Below are 16,442 nucleotides of genomic sequence, written 5' to 3' on the forward strand. Positions count from 1 at the left end.
TAAATTTTTTATAAACATATTTGATTATTGTACATACAGTAAAGGAGATATTGTCAAAATTCCACCTGTAGTAAGTCAGTGTGGTCACTAGGAAAGCACTACAGCCTTTGGAACAGGAAAAAATACTTTAGGGGAATTACTGTAATTTTTTCTTAAATGTATTTGTTTATTGTACGTACAGTAAGGGAGGTATTGTCAAAATTCCACCTGTAGTATGTCAGTCTGATCACTAGGGAAGCACTACAGCCTTTGGAACATGAAAAAATACTTTAGGGGAATTACTGTAAGTTTTTCTTAAACTTATTTGTTTATTGTACGTACAGTTAAGGAGATATTGTCAAAATTCCACCTGTAGTAAGTCAGTGTGGTCACTAGGAAAGCACTACAGCCTTTGGAACAGGAAAAAATACTTTAGGTGAATTACAGTAATTTTTTCTTAAACTTATTTGTTTATTGTACGTACAGTAAAGGAGGTATTGTCAAAATTCCACCTGGAGTAAGTCAGTCTGGTCACTAGGAAAGCACTACAGCCTTTTGAACATGAAAAAAATACTTTAGGGGAATTACTGTAATTTTTTCTTAAACTTATTTGTTTATTGTACGTACCGTAAAGGAGATATTGTCAAAATTCCACCTGTAGTAAGTCAGTCTGATCACTAGGGAAGCACTACAGCCTTTGGAACAGGAAAAAATACTTTAGGGGAATAACAGTCATTTTTTCATAAACATATTTGATTATTGTACGTACAGTAAAGGAGGTATTGTCAAAAATTAATGTGTAGTAACTCAGTCTGGTCACTAGGAAAGCACTACAGCCTTTGGAACAGGAAAAAATACTTTAGGTGAATTACAGTAATTTTTTCATAAACTTATTTGATAATTGTACGTACAGTAAGGGAGTTATAGTCAAAATTTCACCTGTAGTAAGTCAGTCTGGTCTGTAGGAAAGTACTACAACCTTTGGGATATATATAAAAAACTCTATAGGTGATTTACAGTTTATTTCATAAACATGTAATAAACATATGTAATAATATGCTCATTACATAAACATATTTGATAATTGTACACTGTTGTCAAAATTTCACCTGTAGTAAGTCGGTGTGGTCACTAGGAAAGCACTACAGCCTTTGGAACACGAAAAAATACTTAGGGTGAATTACAGTAATTTAAAAAAAAAACATAATTTGTCAACTGTACGTACAGTAAGGGACTTTTTGTCCAAATTTCACCTGTAGTAGGTCAGTGTGGTCTGTAGGAAAACACTACAGCCTTTGGAACACGAACAAATACTTAGGGTGAATTACAGTAATTTAAAAAAAAAACATATTTGTCAACTGTATGTACAGTAAGGGACTTTTTGTCAAAATTTCACCTGTAGCAAGTCAGTGTGGTCACTAGGAACATGCTACAACCTTCGGATAGTAAAAAATCCCTTTGGTGAATTAATGTAATTTTATTCTAAAAATATTTATGTACATTATGTAAAGTGAAGCAGGTTTCCTCATTATAATGCATTTTTTATTGTTGCTAAAGTGCAATCAATAGCATTAGAACACATAATGTGAGAGAGATTTGCTGGTACATCTGTACTTTGCAAAAATGTAGTTGTCTGTTTGCACACAATGGAAAAAAATAGACCTTTTTAGACGGTCCCTAATCTTCTTTACCACACACATTGAATGTTCAGTGAACAGTCGCAACTTTGTATGCCATTAAAACAATATTTGCCCGTTTTGATTGATTGTGGAGAGTGTTGTAGTTCACCATCTTTGTCCTAAAGATCATGTAGCTGCTTTTATTTAGCAAAAATGTGCTTTATTGCGCTTGTTATTGAGACGTGAAAGTGCGAATGTGCGAATATAAAACCAACTTTACCTAAGTCTGGCGGCAGTGCCAGTGCTCTCCATAGACAGTAAAAGAAATGGACACAGCGACCCCATTGGAACTCAATAGAGACAAGTGAAGCCCATTTTCAGCGATTTTTTAGCACTTCCGTTTCTGACGCGCAGACTCAAACTAAGCTTGATGACGTCAGCAACCTGTCTGCCAGATGTAAATCTTCTAGTAGCTGTGCATGCAAACTGCCATCATTAATCTTGCAGAGACGGCAAACTTGAGCGGGGAGTTCTTTGGCGTGAGTGAGCAGGAGTAAGTATTCTGATTAATTATTTTGTATAGTATTTTATAATGTAACGCCAGTATAAGTTAATGCATACTATTAAGAAGTTATGTAAAATTATGTTCAAGAACTGATATGAATTCATACGAGCAGGAGTAAGTTTTCTGATTAATTATTTTGTATAGTATTTTAAAATGTAACGCCAGTATAAGTTAATGCATACTATTAAGAAGTTATGCAAAATTATGTTCAAGAACTGATATGAATTCATACGAGCAGGAGTAAGTTTTCTGATTAATTATTTTGTATAGTATTTTAAAATGTAACGCCAGTATAAGTTAATGCATACTATTAAGAAGTTATGTAAAATTATGTTCAAGAACTGATATGAATTCATACCCAATAGTTATTTAACCGCCCAGGGATCGAATATTTTAAATATAATTTAATTTTTGATGCACATGATGTTGTATAACGTAACGTTAATGGGCGCCGAATATAACCACAAAATGGCGTTTACTGTTATCTGCACATCGCAAGAGAAATGGACGAATCAGTTATATAAAAAAGTTATTCAGTAAATCGGTTGGACAAAAGCGTCTGCTTTGGCCTGTTAAATAACATATAGATAAATGGACAATAACGAATGTCACCATAACTAATGGTTGCCCTTTTCATTTTTCTTTCCTCATAGGTAAAAATACAAATTTTTCTAACCCCAGAAAAAGAAGAAAGAAAAAACAAACAAACCATGGCTAACTACGCTACCAACAAAGGTAAGCCATATTAATATAGTATCATTTAGAATATATAGTATAAAATATGGAAAGCAACACTGTAAGAGAGAATAAAATAATAAATTTACCTTGTGTAATACCTATATTGTTATTATTATTTCAATGAACAGATAAGAGCAATTAATTTGTGTTTTATTGTATATTTGCATATACTTTTTTTCTATTTTGTTCGGATATAAATAAATCAATGGCCAGAAACAAGTTACTTGTGTGTTAAAATCTGTTTACTCATACTGACAAAACAGTGTTTTAATTGTGATTGCTGTATGCTATTAACAGGTCCAGTGATTTGGATCATCGGGAGTAGCTACATTCGTCGTGGGGAAGAGAGGGCCAGAGAGACCATCGGGGCCAATCTTGGCCTAGCGGCCAAGGTTTACTGGTTTGGCTGGGGTGGACTTCGATGGCACGGACTCCTTCCTTTCTTCTACCGGTCCCTCAGAGAAAGAGCAGCCCCGGATGTCCTGCTGATTCACTGCGGCGGGAACGACTTGGGATGCAGGAAGAGCATCGATCTCGTCGCAGCGATGAAGCAGGATCTGCAACATCTCTATCGGCGTTTCCCTCAGATGACCATTGTGCTGTCTGACATCACCCAGAGACGTCGGTGGAGATCGGGCCTTCCGGGGAAAATTGACAAGTCCCGTAAATGGGTGAACAGTGTCATGGCTACCTTTGTCTTGGGAATGCAGGGGGGTATAGTGCATCACCCTCAAATTGTATTTAACAAGCCTCAACTGTTTCTAAGGGACAAAGTTCATTTATCACCTAGGGGTAATGATATTTTTTTAAATAATTTAGCTGAAGGTTTGAGAGTCTTAATCCAGTAGGGGTGATGCTGGATTAAACCTCTCAGCATGTTTTTAACTTGAAACAGTTGAAGATTGTTAAATAGTTTTGGGGTTGTGTATGTGCCTTTTGTCTTTAGTTTAATACATGTTCACATTGGTAGACATAACACTGTTCAATAGTCACTGCTCTTTCTCCCCCCACCCTTCTTTCTCCCCCCCCCCTTCTTTCTCCCCCCACCCTTCTTTCTCCCATCCGTGCCATTCATGTATCACCCTAGCCATCCACCCCATGGCCTCTCACTTTTCTTCCCCTCGACGAATGTAGCTAGAGAGGGGATCAGGATTAAAAAAAATAAAATTGTATTACTTTAAAATTGTTTTTCTGTTTCAATAAATAAATATTTATTAACGAAATTATTGAATATTTATTATCAAAACACACAGTAGACACTTCAAGTAGACATACTTTGACAGAAATGTCACGTGGTTTTATTACTTATGGTTTAGAACTTCGTAATGATACATATTCAGTCAGCCTTCACAGTGAATATTGATAAGGGAGATGTCAAGACACCTTTAGATTACATTAGATTTATCTTTATTGTCAATGTGTAGAGTACGAGTACAGAGACAATTCAATGCAGTTAGTGTCTAACCAGAAGTGCAAAAAAAAGTGGTATAGACGTAGTGTATTATAAATGGTAAATGACATGAAAGTAGTATACAGTTATCCTAGTGGTACGGTTTACAGTAAGGATGTTCATTTCAAATTTATTTGTATAGCGCTTTTCACAATACATATTGTTTCAAAGCAGTTTTACATAAAATGCATTTCAGAAATGTATAAATTTAGTGCATAACATATCGCCGGCATCGAGTCGTCTCTTCACAGGTGTTGGGGCATTTGAAGTTTCCATGAGAGGCTGGATACAAACTGGAGCTGACATAGTCTATAACAAAAAAGCAGATGGGAAATAATTAGCATAGCTGCTTTTCATAATATTAATGCATTTGGTCTAATTTAACTGTAGTATAAAAGGTATGAGATGCATTATGTGAACGCTTGGCTAAAGAGATGCATCTTTAATCTAGTTTTAACCCTTGTGTGGTGTTCATATTTTTGTTACTCAGCCAGTATTCATGGTTCTGGTGGACCTGCTGCATTTTTGGGTTTGAACAGTGTGTTTTCATTGAAAATGTGTTCTGATATATATTCCTCACAGAAAATGAGCCAAGGCCAATGAGTCTCAGTTAAAAATAATTAATTGTATCATTTTTCTTTTGATAAAAAATGAAAACGGGTACAACAGACCCGAACACCATACAAGGGTTAAACTGGGACAGCAAGTCTGAGCCTCGAACAATATCAGGAAGGCCATTCCAGAGTTTAGGAGCTAAATGTGAAAACACCCTCCCTCCTTTAGTAGACTTAGATATTCTAGGGATGACCAGAAGCCTCAAATTTAGTGATCTTAAAGAGCGCAATGGATTGTAGGCAGTGGTGTAGTCTAGATTTTTGTAGTAAGTATACTGTAATAATAAAAAAAATAAGCACCACCACACTCACTAATGCATACAGTATGCATCAACATGTAATTGAGAGCATTATGAAATATTAGGTGTTATCAACATGTCAATTTATTATAAGCAACACAAGACTTTAACAGCCAATAACATTTACAGCTGGGGAGACTGGACTGATTTTCTACTGTTTAGTGTTAATCACCATCTAACTCAGCCAGTTAAGAGCTATTAGCTGACAATTCCCCCCCCCCCAAAAAAGAAAAATTATAGGCACAAATACAAATTTACTTTTAGAAATGGTGTTTTAAAAAAAAAAAAGACATTACAGTTTCTATGTGTATATTAAACGAATGAATGACGATAGTTTTATCAAATGAAATGGCACTGTTGACGTTGACAGCAGCGCGGATTGATAGAAATGGAAAGCAAATAGTGCAGATTAAAAACTAAGGTATGAATTTTGTCTGGCGTGTTTTTTGTGATGTAACTTAATCAAGCTTTGAAACGCATATAATTTTTTCACATAGAAATGCACAGTTTTGAGGCCCCGGAAACTAAACGGGACTACCTTCTTGAAATACTTCCAGCGGCCAGAACTCTGACCAGGGAGGTGACCACAGAGAGGGTCAGTGTGTATGCACTATAGTGCTGGTAAGGATTGCATACAACTTCATGTCTTAAATGGGCGAACTAACCCTTTAATAGGTAACCAGTGTAGTGATGATAAAACCGGTGATATATGATCATATTTCCTTGACCTAGTGAGAACTCTAGCAGCTGCATTTTGGACTAACTGTAGCTTGTTTATTGAGGATGCAGGACAACCAGCTAATAAAGCATTACAGTAATTACAGTTGTGTTTCTGAAGCAATAATATTTAGATTTTATGGTTTAATCACAATTCGATTTTTCATAGATCCCACTGTGGATTTATTGTTTGACCTAACTAAACGAGGAATAGACACAGTTTCTATAATGTTCTACACTGGTACTTATATCAATTAAGTTGGGACAACAAAGAGTGTGATTTGGACTTTGACTTACTAGTCATATGGTGTGTAGCGTCTTGGAGATGTTGTCCGACAGAAGAGCCGCTCCGATTCTGCTGGGGTGAAGGCCATCAGCACGGAAGAGCCTAGGTCGCTCCCAGAAAAGATTCCAATTATTTACAAAGGGCAGTCTCTGTTCATTACACCATGACCTTAACCATTAATTTAGAGCAAATAATCTACCGAACCTTTCTTGTCCTAGTCGGTAAATGGGAAGCGGTCCAGACACGGTGATCATTGTCTCAATCAGGCTCCTGTAGTCCTTCTTCAGAACCTCCATCTGCCGCAGCCTGAGGTTGTTCGTTCCCGCGTGCAGCACAACAGCTCCGACGTGCTCGTCACCGTTCAGGATCTCGGGAACCTGGCAAGCAATATCTAGAACACGAGCATCAGGAAAGCAGTGACTGCGCACCTTACCTTTACCTGAGGTAGCGTTGGTGTGCCGGACGATGGAATCGATATGTAAAGTATATTAACGGTAGCATAAGAGCAGAACACATGGGTATGCACTGCAGTATGAACAATATAGACAAATACAAATAATACAATATAAACTACAGATGTTGTCTGAGTTATCTAACTTAACTTGGCTTAACAGCCAGGTGACTAATTATAACTAAACTATGTATGTGTGCTTTTTATGTGTGCTGCTATTCACTGTCCTCAATCTGAGTTAAAGTTCTTTCATACTTAGCAGTGTTCGTTACTGGAAAAACTTGGAAACAGCAATCACCAGCATGTCTGAAAAAGAGAAAGGATAAACAGCATCTTGGCTTTAACTCTCAACATCTAGCCTGGCTTAGTTAGAAGCCCACTCACCACGTCAAGGTGCAGGCTCAGAGTGGGTACACAGGACAAGACAAACGTAACAAACAGACGCCACAAACAGATAACACTGAAACAACTGAACAATTGAACATTTCAGTGTAACATTTGAACAGAACGTACTGTATAATAACAAAAAATAACAGTTCAACCTTATAACCTCATGTAACTTGTTGATAGCATATATGTGTAAGCAAAGCAAGTGTGAGTGAATTATGAACGTATTTAAAGGAAGGTTTCTCACAGCAAATGCTTATGCCCCGTTGATGCGGGCTCTAAGCAAAGCAAGTGTGAGTGAATTATGAACGTATTTAAAGGAAGGTTTCTCACAGCAAATGCTTATGCCCCGTTGATGCGGGCTCTAAGCAAAGCAAGTGTGAGTGAATTATGAACGTATTTAAAGGCAGGTTTCTCACAGCAAATGCTTATGCCCCGTTGATGCGGGCTCTAAGCAAAGCAAGTGTGAGTGAATTATGAACGTATTTAAAGGAAGGTTTCTCACAGCAAATGCTTATGCCCCGTTGATGCGGGCTCTAAGCAAAGCAAGTGTGAGTGAATTATGAACGTATTTAAAGGCAGGTTTCTCACAGCAAATGCTTATGCCCCGTTGATGCGGGCTCTAAGCAAAGCAAGTGTGAGCGATACACAAATAGTTCTGTAAACATTATTCGAACAGGAAGATGTACACTAAAAACACCATACTATTGGTGATGGAAAAGTATTAATTTGTTCATCCTCCTTCTCACAAGAGCCCCTGTTACTTTCTCAGTTTCTCGCCTTGCCAAATGATGAAGGCGTATCTTGCAGTACATGGAGGCTGCCATCTTAATCAAGGTGTGTACATGATTGTCCTCAACACTGGTCTCAAACATGTGGTTGTGCAACTCTGAAAAAATATTCTTGTCAGCACAATCACTCAGAACCTGAATTGTAATGGCAGCTGTCACTCCTTTTCCTTGAGGAAGCTTTCCTCCACTGGTGGTCAGAAGTCTTTGAAAGCACCTTTCAGAGGCTTTACACACCTCCACAATGTTTGTTGATGGATTCTGTAAGCCTCCCCTGTTCTTCAGGGCAATCAAAGCATGCATGCTGGAATCAGAACTCAGTGCAAGAGAACAGGGCATGCACAAGATTTTCTCCTTCATCTTTTTCACCACAAATCCAGCAATGTAATGGATAGCGGCGTCCTTGAACTCGGATATTGACTCGACATAAGGTAAGATGCTGTAGTCGTGGTCAGAATCCAGAGGGAGTGCTGGTGTGACATCAAATTGACGAGAAGCTGGAACAACTGTCACTGCCAACATGTTGGTTCCATCTCTAATGAGACAGTTCCCTGTTCCATTTTTCACTTGATGTCTCACTAGGAGGCGTTTGTACGCAGCTTTGAACTGTCGGGCAGTTGGGTTGTTGTTGTAGCCTCCGCGTGCCCTAACTGCTGAAAAGAACAGCTCAAGATGATCCTGACTGAGTTTGTAAGTAAGGAGATACTTACAAGGGGCCTCCTGTGCTTCAACCAGCTCTTTAAAAATGTTGGAAATGCTTCTGGAGCTGGCAACAAATCCAATGGGACCCGTTTTCCTAGGACCTGCATGAAGATGTCTCCCAGAGTTATCTCTGAGCTGCAGAAGGAAATTTTCAGCTCTCTCCAACAGACTTAGCATTTGAAGTTTATTACAACTTCTCAAAGGAGCTTTGGAACCCTTTGCCAGAGGATTTCTGCTGTTGAGAACATCAAAAGCTAAATCGATTGTTCTCAGAAATTCAACGGTTTCCTCAGAACCATGAAACTGAGGCAAGTGGAGCTCCTTGTTGCAGAATTCAAGAGCATCTGCAACGCTGCTGCTAAAAACTTGAGCGGCAAGATTTACCTTCATCTTCTGATTCCTCCACTGAATATGTGCCATCTTCAGCTTATTACCCAGCCTCAAGCCCTCCGTCTCCTGAAGTTTGTTGAGGTCTTCTAGGTATTTCCACCTAATCTCTTTGCCACTGCCTGACTGGAAAACACGTCCATCAGCAAAAGCATTCCTCAAGAGTTTCATCATGTGACACACGTCAAAAACCACATGTACAGCCTGCTTTGGATTTGCAGGGTGAGGAAAGAATGGCCTCATGTTTCCAACTGCGATATTGGCTCCAAGAGCCTGCATCATGGTGAAGTGACAAGACGGTCCATCACATGTCAGGGAAACAACGCGCACTCCAATGTCATGCAGCTTGTAAAGACACTGTGTGACAATATTTGCTCTCTCTTGTCCGCTTAACCCATCAAGGAGAAAGTAAGCCACAGGGATTTTCCAAGATCCATTAACAGCTACAACCATAAGGACCAATGCATCCTTGGCTACTGGTAAAGAGTCATCAACTTTGCCACATCCTACATCAACATACCCATGGAATTTCCCTTCAGCATATTCAACATGCTTTCTAATGGCCATCTCATCCATCATAAGGGCACAAACAGTCTCCTTACCATCCTTCCTTCCGTCCTCCACATGGGATTGTAGGGCAGCGAATGATGCCTCTGTAAAGCCTGGGTCTGCAGGAATGCTGCTGTACCAAGACCTGATTGTTTGAGGATGAGGCAGAACACAATCAAAGCTTTCACGAACAAACTGATAAGCTTTTGGAGAGTAGAAATGGAGAGTCATGGCAAAAGATCTCAAATTATCAGAGATTCTTTGAGATTTAGTCTTGCACTTGGCCCTTGTAAGAATTTCTTTAGCAACACCACTAAAGGAAGCCTCCAGCATATCAGCACAGCTGGTGGAAATAAGCAGCTTCTCTTTCAGATCAGTGACAACTGAAGAAAGAGACTTCACTTTCTGTTTCAGTCTTCTGACTCTCTGCGTTTGAAGCTTCAATTTTTTCTTGTAAGGACGCAAGCTACTTTGACCAAATGACACCTTCCTCTTTAGAGGACTGTGGGATTTTTTCAGTGTGTATGCACCATGATCTGCAGAATGGCTATGGCTGCAGCTGGCTACACTCATCTCGACTGTCAGTGGTTCACTGCGAGTGCAACTGATGTAATCATGGTCATGACTGAAGTTCCTGCATTTAAAAGCTTGTGTGTTAGAGTCAGTCTTACTTACCGTTGTGTTCTTACTGACTCTGGTGTGCCTCACCTTGACCTTTGCCTGGCAATGGGGGTAGAAGATGGTTGGCACCGCGTCTGCTTTAAGGGTGTTTTGTCTCTGGAAAGGGATGAAACAGTCCTGTGTGAAATGAAGGGAGCAGAGGCGAGAATACTTCTTTGGTGTCCAGTTCTTTCTCTTGACATTGCGTATCCACTGCTGCAACCTGTCTTTGTCATTGAAGGGGAACCTGACAAGAAAAAAGCATATCACATTGTTCAAGAAAATGAATTAAATGGGAATTAATATCATTTACATTTAATGAATTTCATGTCATTCAATTCATCCAATGAATTTAATGGAAATTAAATGTGTTTGTTTCTGAAAATTTTAACTTTTTACATTTCAAAAAATATTTCAAGTGCAACAATTTGTAAAAGTTAAAATATATATGAAAATATATGTAAACATATTTACATATATTTAACTTAAATATATTTATTGGGCCAATTTCAAATATTTGCATATATTCCAAAAATATTTCAAATATATTTCTTTTGTGTATGGGATATGACACACACACACCCATTTGAATATGCACGTACACTACAGACACACACATTATGCACATAGACTCCCTATATTAACAATATATGATTGACACAGCCATTCATTTAAAATAAACCTGTTGTTGTGGCATATCACTTAGAGTGCAATTAGTTTTTGAGGTTGGTTTCTGAATTGCAGGTGTTTGAGTTCGTGACCTATGGTCATGACTGCAGCTGGCTGCTGATGAGGCCGAAACCAGCACACCCAGTGCATTTAATTTTAATTTACACTATTTTATATATCCTGTATATTGACAAAATATAAGCTTTATTTTACTTATAGCATTTTATAGAAAATAAACATGATTGAAATCAGATACTCTTACTGTACTTTTACTTAAGTAACGTTATGGTTTTCAGGTAACGTTACTCTATACCCCTCTGCTTAGGCCTATATAATGATGATTCAAAAATTCATAATCTTGCATTATATAGATGGAGAAAGTGTACTTACCTGAAAAAGCTTAGCTCGGAAGAAGAGACTTGCCTCTTAGAACACATGTATGCTACACAGCAAGACATTTTCGCACGAGGGAAAATATGCTAGCAACGTTCAATTTAAGTAAATAGGAAGATGAAATCACGAAAAAAAAAGGCAACAAACAGTTAACACACTGAATTAACAAAATACCACCTATAACACAATACTTGGATGTCTTGAATGATGATCAGAAGTTTCCAAGGTCGAAGTATCACGGCTTTCCAGAAATAAGGGCTCAGACTAGCCAGGTGTATATAACGTTACGTTAAGAAGTGCAAGCAAGCTGAACACGAACGCTCAATGACGCATCAGAATAAACTCACATCTGTGTGTGTGTGATTTTGGAAATCAAATCATATTGTATAGTAATAACATAATATAATATAATAACATAATATAATAATATTATAATAATTATAGATCGTATCATATTACAGTATATATTATTACAATATGACATCTTACATTAAAACATTATAGGCCTGGCAAAAGAAGTGGCTAAAATCGACTTTTATTATTATTATCGACTCTGAAATTATAGCCTATTTTTGGATTGTAATTGTTTGCCTTTCTGCAGTAGCCTACTTAGTCATTTTAGTTAGTTAGTTTAGTTAGAGACTTTCAGAGTCAATAATAATAATAAAAGTCGATTTTAGCCACTTCTTTTGTCAGGCCTATAATGTTTTAATGTCATATTGTAATTATATATAGCGTAATATGATACGATATATAATTATTATAATATTATTATATTATGTTATTATTTATATATATATATATATATATATATATATATATATATATATGTATATATATATATATATATATATATAGGCCTATATATATAAAACATATAACAAAGAACATGTACAATCATCCAAAATGATTAAAAGTGATTCAAATAGCACACACACACATATGCATAAACGCACACATTAAAAAAAAAAATTCGTTTCCTTCTATCTACATCAAACCGAATAGTAACCCATCCAAAACAGACATATATAATCCCAGGAAACAAACTGTCAGTATACAATATTCCCTCGAGTCATTTTCGTATCGATTCCATATAAGCTGTTCATTTATAGTCTCTTAAAATTGCTTATTGTTCTACATGATTTCATCTCTTCACGTAAAACATTTGCCCATAGGCTAATATTCAAATAATTGTGAGCTAGGTGTTAAATCATGCAGTTTTGGCTAATAAATCATGGTCAAAAACACTTGAACAAAAAACTTTTTTCTTTATTTCACGTTATGTAGGCTATGACATTTTGTAGATGGCTTCCGACCAGGATGAAAGGGATCACATTCATCTTCAAGCGTAGATCTGTAAATAAATAAAGTAATGTTAACCGCGATTGACATTGAGATTTTTCTTACACTGCCTGTATAATTTCCTGATAATTTCTCCATTGCCCGTCAATATACCGGCCGTTACCCATACTTCATTATTTAATGAAGTAGATAAATTATTATAGTTCGTGGATAAAAGCTACTTCATATGTATTCACTTGCCACATACCGAATTATTTCCAATTACCCAAAAACGTTGTTGAAATATTTTGTCCCGTTGCTTTTATGGACTGTATATCTATGGGCTTCTCTCTTGACGTCTCCCCAATTGCCTGCGAGCTTCTCCTCCTGTCCATACGGTAATCTCGCTACTGTGCGACAGAGAGTCGAGTGGTTATGACGCAATCGTTAGCCTACTTTTACAAAAACTGCTTCTACGGGGCCATAACATAAGCTACAAGGTAATGGAGCATTTTATACATTGTCCTGTTTCTTTAGAAATAAAAAATGGACAAATGGAGTCTTCAAACGCCTCAGATGTAAAGTTATTCGCTGTCAAAGTGACGCCAAAATGAATGGAAGTCAATGGGATTGCTAACGCAGGTGAAGTTCCGCTCAAGATGGCGGCACCCGGCCGACTTCAACTTCCGGTCGACTTCCTTCCCGCTTGGTGCTCTCTGCCGGTCAGCCTGACGCGGGTTTACCCGCCGATCTAACTGCAATGAACCACCTTCACAACCCAATCTGAAGGTATTTCCCTGCACTGTCAAGAATAGAAAATCAAGGAGCTTCTCATCAAAGTGGTATGGACATTTTTCTTGGTTGTAGTTTTTGTAGTTTTTTTGGCACAAAAGCTTAATTTCCACCAGGCTGATTGCATTGTATGGTTGATTTAACAGAAATTAGGGAGTGTGTTGTTGCTATTTATTTCAAACCGTGCTCTGCTGAGAGTTTTCGTTATTTGAATTTCTTTTATTTTTAGCCTACTTTAGTTTATTTTCGGGTGAACTGTCTTTGCACTGCTGACTAACCTGAATAAAATAGACAGGTTATTGTCTATGCTGGTGGTTTGACCAGCCTTTATTGAGCTCTGTTGGTTGAACTTGATGACAGAACAGTGTTTTGTTATTGTCTTTGCCGAATATTGCAAAATAAAGGTGTAAATGTTTTTGCAGTTTGTCTATTCTTTTTTCTACTCTCTAAGGTTTAATTATTATTTAAGTCATATTTATTCTAAGAAAAACTATAGGCCCACTCACTTTTTCAATGGCCCGCCCAAAATACAATTTCTGCCTACGCCACTGCTTTAAAGTCTGAGAATTGAATTTTTTTGTGTATTATTATAGCTGTTCCTTTTGCCTTAGCATTAAATTTAGAATGGAAAATGTGTCCCACCCATGATTTCTGCAACCTAAGATGATCTGAATTGAGTAAATGTGTCTCTTGAAGGAAGATAATATCAGATTTAAGACGCTTAAGATGGGAAAAGATTTTTGACCTCTTATAGGACCATTAAGACCTTTAACATTCCATGATGTAAACCTAATACACGACTTTCCTGTCATTCCTGTTTAAACATCGGACATAGTTCACTATAAAAGGATAAACACTGCATCTGTGGCAAAGACAAAACTGGTACCCCACTAAATTTCTCACCCCAAAACAAAACAGAAACAAGTGGAATATCCATTGAAAACAAAAAACAAAAAGGAAAATAAAAACAATCAATAAGGCAGTAAACCAAGCCATGAACATTAGAACACTCTTTCCTATGTTTACCTCCCCAACTGAGGTAAGCTGCAGGACTCCTATAACCCTGTTGTACTCCCAGTAACTCTTCATTATCTACTCAACTGTTGAGCCCCCCGGCAACATAATCCTTACACATCACAGCAAATTGTAAATACTGTATAAACTGTATTTAGACAAGCAGACACGAAGAAGGAGGAAAAAAAGGGGAAAAAAAAAGCATATGCCCTTATATATATATGCCCATTATACCGAGCATAATGGGCCGTCAAGAACCGTCATAGTTGAGAAAAAACAAAACAAAACAAATGCAACAAAAGTAGCCATGTGCACACCCCCAAAGCCACGCTAGTCAGTTAAAACTATGTAGTTAGAAAAATTACTCCCCTGCAGCAACGGTTGATCCGTCGTTGATCCGTCGTTCGTAAAAGGCTTCGGCTTCAGGTGCTGAATCAAAAGTGAAGGTTTCCCCGTCGTGTGTGAATCGCAAGCGGGCAGGGTAGAGAAATCTGAAACGGATCCCTTTCTGGTAAAGCATTGTTTTAATGTTCTTGAAAGCAGCGCGTTTCTTGGAAAGTGCCGCGCTTAGATCGGGATAGAATCTGAGAGTCTTCCCTCGGTACTGCAGCTCGTGTTGTCTAGCCCAGCGCAAAGCTCGCTCCTTCTCCTGGAATCGATGAAAACATACGATAATGGGTCTTGGAGGCAGGCCATCTCTGGGTTTGGGCGCCAATTCGCGATGTGCTCTTTCCAGTTCTGGTGGTTTCTCGAACACCTGCTCCCCCATGACGTCTTTCAGTAGATCAGAAGTGAACTTGATCATGTCCGTTCCGATTTCACTGTCCTCAGTAGGGCTGCAACTAACGATTATTTTGATAATCGATTAATCGGACGATTATTTTTACGATTAATCGATTAATCGGTTTATGTACTTATATTTTAGTTTTGCCCATTTTTCCCCCAAGTAAATTATTAACAAAGGGTCTTTATCATTCAACATACTTTTTAGAGATTTTAACCATTTTGCATTGTCATATCCTCATCAAAAACATACCTGGAGTTGTTTTATTATGTGTTAGTAAGCCTTTGTCGAACTCTTCTGCAATCAAAACACTGACCCATACGTACTCTAGCAAATTTCACAAGGAGATTTCAAATAATGTTTTCACCATGGCAGTCCTTTGGGCTCCTAAAGTAGTTTAACATCCCGAACAAAGCTTATTAATGAATCTTGCAGAACATATTTTCACGAAGAATAAGAATAAAACAGAATACAGTTGCAGCAAATTGCATTTTATTTATTTATTTATTTCCTGTAAACACACAGCTTATACCTGGGAAACAGCTTTATAGCTTATGCTGTGAAATCAATTAGAAAGTTGAAAGTAGCTCAACTTTATGGTAATAAGCTATGACGCGGTTCAGCGGCAAACGCCAGCAACCAATCGGAATATAGACGTCCTTCGCGCTGGCTGATTCCGGAGAAACATACGATGTAAACTTTCGTTCCAACAAAAACATTAGTTCCGAGAAAAAACAATTAATTGCAGAGTTTAACCACCATAGAGTGAAACAAAGTGTATCATTTGCATGTGTTTTTAAGTCCTGTCAGCTTGACAGGGCATATATAAGAACGAGCAGAGAGAGAGCCCCGGCCGCGCGCGCGCACTCACCCGAGCGCTGTCTTGCTTCTCTCTCCCTCGCGCATATTAATCAAAATCAATTGATACGATGGTGTCGATAAAAAAAACTCTCCAGTGATGAAATGTTTTCTTTGTTGACAAATCTTGTGCGATATCCTAAACTGCCGAATGCTGCTTCGTTCGATTAGTTTTATCTTCCGCTTTTTTCTTTTTCTTTCTCGAGCTCCACTGCCGTCTGCCTCCGCCATCTCGCTGAATGCTGCACAGACGCTGTGCGGGAAGCATGTGACATAAAACAAGGCCAGCTATTGGCTATTCGCTACTTCTCCTGCTGTACTGGCTGAGTAAAACCTCCGGTCGCTCATTACTGCCACACTTTGGTCACCGCAGATTTAAAATATGCACGAAATGAGCCGCTTACGGCAAATAAAATGAGCCGCTTACGGCAAATAAAAGTTATTTAGCAACTAATCGATG

General features: G+C 38.0%; 1 long non-coding RNA gene across 1 annotated transcript; it reads left to right on the forward strand.

Moving 5' to 3' along the window:
- The first annotated feature begins 1,928 nt into the window (after positions 1-1,928).
- On the forward strand, positions 1,929-4,046 carry LOC311081062. The gene is made up of 3 exons (XR_014605791.1): positions 1,929-2,151; positions 2,817-2,898; positions 3,199-4,046. It is a non-coding gene; the product is annotated as an uncharacterized lncRNA (long non-coding RNA).
- Positions 4,047-16,442: the final 12,396 nt, after the last annotated feature.

This window comes from Abramis brama (genome assembly GCF_963993115.1).
Source record: "Abramis brama genome assembly, chromosome: 4".
Classification (NCBI taxonomy): domain Eukaryota; kingdom Metazoa; phylum Chordata; class Actinopteri; order Cypriniformes; family Leuciscidae; genus Abramis; species Abramis brama.